The 6,159-nt window shown below is 37.7% G+C and overlaps 1 long non-coding RNA gene across 1 annotated transcript in view; it reads left to right on the forward strand.

Moving 5' to 3' along the window:
- LOC126811335 (uncharacterized) overlaps window positions 1-5,284 on the forward strand; it is a 29,528-nt gene extending 24,244 nt beyond the window's left edge. Inside the window, exon 3 of the long non-coding RNA XR_007675572.1 lies at window positions 4,026-5,284. This is a non-coding gene — a long non-coding RNA (uncharacterized LOC126811335). The remainder of the gene's footprint in view (window positions 1-4,025) is intronic.
- Window positions 5,285-6,159: the final 875 nt, after the last annotated feature.

A 6,159-nucleotide genomic window follows, 5' to 3' on the forward strand; every position in this document is an offset into this window, starting at 1 on the left:
CTGCGTAATAAAATAAAACTACGGAATAATTCATTTTTAATAAATCACCAAGGCAAGGTAAAATATGATCTAATATGAACATTAAGAAAGTCACTATAAATAATACAAACAGAATATAAACATAAACAAAAAATATCGATCATTACACATTATACAAGAAAAATAAATCTATTATAAAAGATAGAACTGAGCATTTATATCGTTAAAAAATAAAATGTAAATTTCTACACTAAATAACCTATCTCAACCTAGAGTTGACCTATCTCAACCATATTCAGGGGCGGGTCCAGAATTTTCAGATGGGGAGGAGGGGCGTGCTGCCCCCACTTGGGAGTGAGAAACCCGGCTCTCGGTGGGCGGACTGATGGGCAATCAACCAAGTCACCAACCGGCTCGTTTCGGAGTAAATTACGACTGGGATCACTACCATTTTTAAGTATTTTTGTTCTCCTTTCCGGTGAGAATATATGGGGCAAAAAATGGGGGGGGGGGGCGTGCGCCATGTGTGCCCCCCCGCCCCAACCTGGATCCGCGCCTGATATTTATTGTACTAATTAAAGATGGATCTTAGATAAGTAAAGTTTTATATATATGTTTAAAGTAAAATGATCAATCAGGTGGGCAGAACGGTCCTGAAAAAATCTAATTAATATTATCAGCATGACTAGTAATGACTCGATACAAGATCTTCAACATTATTTTATTTTGATCTTTTTACATTAAACGTAATATAATCAATAATGTTAATACAGGTTCTTTCTTACTTCTTTCAATACAGAACTATTGTGAAATACGTGCGTACACGTGTGCAATATTTTTTTAAAACACCCATTGTCGTTTGATTGACAAGGAAATCTATGTATTTTTTATTTTGACCACTTGCCATTGATCAACAAGGAAGACGTTATTGTTATCTTGTTCTTGATACGTACACCTGTGTTATTTACCTACCTATACTTTAAATACAATAATTAGTGTACAATAATAGTGTACAATAATTACTAATATAAAGTTATACTATCTCTCTAGTCTCCAGAAATGACCTAGTTCTGTTTTATTTTATTCGCCCCCCCCCCCCCCCTACCCTCGTACCGAAATACTTTGTACGTAAATTTGATATTGTTACAATAACAATGTCTTGGATTGTTAGTACGTTGGTCCTTCACGGGGGACCATCTCACAGGAGGTATTTGTTAACGTTTACATTTATTTGGTCATTGTAATAATAAACCAAGAGCTATTTTGTCAAAACAAACATATTGTCAACTGAACTACTTCCAAGGCAAAGTAACCGAATCGGGTGACATAAGCCCGTCTGTAAAGGAGTTAAACCTCTATGCCTTAGGTCAGAAATGAAATGAAATGAAATGGGGTTTAACGTCCTACTGTTCTGCTCCTAACCTGGGCTATGAGGGAAATTTTGCCCGGGCAGCGGCACTATCGCCTACTCTTATATCGAATTCCAACTGCCACGGGATCTTTTACGTGCACGCCAATGTGTACACTAGACAGCTGTCCTTGTCAGGCCCTCCGTCCTGCATCATTGACAAGGGGAAACCACGCCGGGAAATCGGGATGAACTTTCTCGGCCAATGCAGGGATCGAACACCAACCTCCAGGCTAGCGAGCCAGCGTCTTACCCACTTAGCCACGTGATCCCCTCTTTAGGTCAGACTAAACTCTGGCGTGTTATATGATTAGTGCCGAGACAAAATCTATACGATTAAATTTTCGTGTGTCAGCCAATGAGGCCTGTCATATAAATAACCACTGTAAGGATCACACATTATTAACATGGTTTGTTAAATGCAGGGGTGTTAGATGGCCGAATGGTTAGTGCGTGCGCGTTGTATCATTGAGTCAACTGGCGTGGTTTCGATTCCCCGGTTGTACGTGACAAGGAGTAGGGTCGCCTGTCCAACCTCGTGGGTTTCCCCCGGGTCCCCCGGTTTTCTCCCATTGCTAAAACTCTCTACACACAAGCGAATTAAAATTTAAACCATATGCTCCGAAATGACCTAGTTTGGGTCGTGTGGACGTTAATCTCTCTCTCTCGCTCTCTCTCGCTCTCTCTCCTCTCTCGCTTGATTGGCCGAGAAAGTTCATCCAGATTTTCCGGCGTGGGTTCCCCTTGTCAGTGATGCAGGACGGAGGGTATACATTGGAATGCACGTAAAAGATCCCTTGGCAGTTGGAATTCGATAGGCGATAGTGCCGCTGCCGGGGCAAAATTTCCCTCATAGCACACTGTATGGCGCATGCCCGTCTTCATTAGCAAAGGTTAGGAGCAGAACAGTAGGACGTTAAACTCCATTTCATTTCATTTCTCTCTCTCTTGTTTAAATTCATATGTAATCAATAGGTCTGCCAGAGTATCAAAGTATTTAATAGAGATAATTACAAAGATTATATGTAATCAATATGCCCTACCATAGTATCAAACTATTTTGATAGATAATTACAAAGATTACATATGTAATCAATAGACCCTACCATAGTATCAACTGGTTTTAAAAGTAAATGATAACAACGATTATACATGTAATCAATGGGCCTTACCATAGTATTAAATAATTTTAATACTAGATTATAACATTGATTACATATGCAACCAATATACCCTACCATTTTGATAAAAATACCGATTACATATGTAATCAAATAGGCCCTAACATCAATGATGATTAAAAGTAGATAATAACAACGATAACAAACGAATTACAAAAATATAATACGTAAACAACCACGAGTGATAAAAAAGTATGATTACGCCTGATAATTATTTTTGTTTATATATATAGAAAGCCGATTTTGTATAATTTCGATAACAGACAAATTATATAGTTATAACGTTTATCATCGATTTTTTGTAACTCTAATATTTGTTCAATACAGCGACAAACAAGATTACGTGTTAACTGACACTTTATCTGAAATTGAAAAAAGCAGAATAAATATGTGTAGGTTAAATTGGCTAAAAATGTAATTTGTTCATCTATATTTGTTTACTATATACATAAAATAATAGTTTTGTAAAAGTAAGTTCTTTGCGGAGACATGATGACATAAAGAAATGAGATGAAATCCAATCGACTGCCCACTTTACTGCACTTTCTATATTCTAATTTCAGTCAAATATTGATCAGCAATTATGAATAATATATTTTGTATATGAGTATATTTCTCTGGTATTAAACAGGGCCCGTGAGAGGAGGCGGGTGTGGGGTGGGGAGCAGCTGGGACATTTGTGCAGAGACCCGGAGCCTAGAGATTTTAAACCCCGCATATTATTTCTTTAAACCACAGACTTAAAAACAGGGCAGATTTGTTCTACTCTTAACATTGCATCTTTCGAAAACCTTTTTAAACCATCTGCATTTTCTAACTTATAAGTTGCCAATAAGTGACTCATAAGATAGCCGCGTCAGGCACAGTGCTTGACGCTCTGTGCTGATGAATCCGTTTAATATATTGTGGACTTATTTGAGGTTTTTTTTCTGGTCATTATATCATACTTCCAGATATTATGACTGTGTTTATGTGCTGCGTGTACAGCCCCCGTCGTAATTAGTACCATATGAAACCCACTAATCTTCAGTTTAGAGGATGTATTCCCATTTTCAGAACTGGGGAATTGTTCTGCTCCGACTGAGCCAATGAAGACGGACATACGCCACACATTGTGCTATGAGGGAAATTTTGCCCAGACAGCGGCATTACGGCCTACTCTTTTTTCGAATGTGTACACGGGACGGCCTGCAATACTGACAAGGGGAAACCACGCTGGAAAAAAAAACCGATGAACTTTCTCGATCAACACAGAGATCGAACACGGGTCCTCCAGGTTAGCGAGCCAACGTCTTACTCATTGAGCCACCGCGGCTCCCCATTCCGGATGCACCCAAATATTAGAACAAATATGGTACATATTCGAATGAGTTCAGCAGAACTAGTTCAAATTTATTTAGTAAATTTTATTTACGTTCTATTTTTATTGATATAATTTTATTTATTTCTTTTTTCAGATTCAATACCAAATCTTACAAACAATCGTGATAAAGAACTTAAAGATGTGAACGATCGTAAAGTGGATATAATTAAACGATTAATACGAGCTTTATCAATCCCGAAAAAAGATATAATTAAAGTTGAGGAGCTGGACGAAGAGGCTTCAATTCGTGAAAAAAGATGGAATCGACAAATGTTCGGATGCCAGTGTTCAGGATTCCGTGTTGGATGTAGAAGCACCAAATTTTGCAAATATAGACATGGGGAGGATTTTTACTGTGTTAAGGACTGTTGTGGCCTACAATGTACCCAAAAATACTAAAATAATGTTACAATAAATTCTGCTTGTTTGTTATTACACGATAAAGATCGGGGGCTTTATTATGATTTCATTGTGCTCATTCCAAACATAATCCGTGATATAATCCAGGGATAAGGATTAACTGTATATACGCTCTATAGATTTTTACTAACCGTGAATTATTTATTAGTTATGTATCCACTAGAGACTTCTATTCATCAAACAAATTCCGTATCTCAATTTTAGCGGGAAATGTATTTTGTAAACTAAGCGTTTTAGGCCACACATAAACTCTTAGAGATATTTACAAGAGGAAAAAAACACGTACAGCATGTATAACATAACGTCTGAAGTGGGATATTTATTCGACTTTTTGGAACCACGGTGGCTCAGTGAGTATGTCTCTGACTCACTAACTGCTTTACCCTTTTCAGTGGTGCACCGCGAAGAGCCTGACAAGGAACGGTGCCCAATCAGACGGATGGAAAGAAAAACCACGGTCCACCCCCGTGACGGTTGAAATTCAATGAGAAGTAAAAACAAATCCCACATAGCACATTGCAGGCGTATGTCCGACTTTATTTATTTTCATCTCAAGATTCCACTTCGGAGGTGTTATCTGCTTATTTATACGTATAGAAATTATGTCAGGTCAGACCGGCTTTGATCTTGGAAATTCGGTTAAATGTAATGCCTGTTTTCAATAGCTAAAAAAAATTTGATCAGAACTGCCTGCATACACCAAAAAATCCGTTTGCTTTCTTGCAACGTCTGTATAGTTTGTCTTATCCACAGGTTTGTCGTATAGCTTTTGTTATGTGTGTAGTGCGGTTCTCCTGTACTTACTACTACTATAAATAACAATTGGCCTTTTCTTTGAATCTAAATCAAAACGGTTCTGCACCTACAAGTGCTATTATAATAAGGAGTGTCACATTCCAAAAAACGGAAAAATAAATCTATTTATTATTTATATTATTACCTGTATGTGTCATCAGATTTAGTTCAATATTTTTTTTTATGTTTTATTGTTTAACTGAAGGATGTCCAGTACGGCCACACCAAATTGAACTTTTGTACTTCCTATTTTTTTTAAGAGAAATGGTACTCGTTTATCTTCTCAATAGCCTGTATTTTCTAATTTTTAAGTTTTTAAGTTTTGTTCACAGGACTGACGTGAATATTTGTTTATCAAGATTCGGAAGTACTAAAAATCAGTTTGGTTTGGCCTCTGCATAGACGCCAGTTAGCCCTTTAGATCAAAAGGTCTGTAACTTAGTCAAATGATGTGGTTTCGAGGATCGCCTGACTAACTTCGTGAGTTTTCTGCAGGTTCTTCGGTTTCTTGCCACCGCCGAATATCCAACAAGATATAGCAAATTATTAAAGTAAGGGTATGCCATCCCGTATGTCTAGTATGACATAACATAGATCAGGAGTGTCCTGTTTCAGTAAATAGCTTTTGTTATGGCATGATTGTTATTGATAGTTTCCTCGTCGGCAACACGTCGCCCTTACGAATAGAGATACATAAAACATTCTGATTTCCGTTCAGTAAATGGTCCCCTATCAGCTTAGTCCCCCGGTAGTCCTTATTTGATAATCGAAGCAACGATAAGAAATGAAATTGGGTTTAACGTCCAACTGTTCTGCTCTGAACTGGGCGGAACAATCAGTAGGCCCAGACCAGCCCATGGTCGTAATATGGCGAGCATTCGATTCTAGTGATCGGTTATACCTCTGGAAGTAACTGGAAAAATAAACGTCGGAAACTATTTATTATCAAGTATCGCCGAATAAAAGTGAAGTTAAACTTAAAGTCACGCTCCAGGACAAAAGAAATGATTAAA

The sequence above is a fragment of the Patella vulgata genome, chromosome 2 (genome assembly GCF_932274485.2).
Source record: "Patella vulgata chromosome 2, xgPatVulg1.2, whole genome shotgun sequence".
Taxonomy (NCBI): Eukaryota; Metazoa; Mollusca; class Gastropoda; family Patellidae; genus Patella; species Patella vulgata.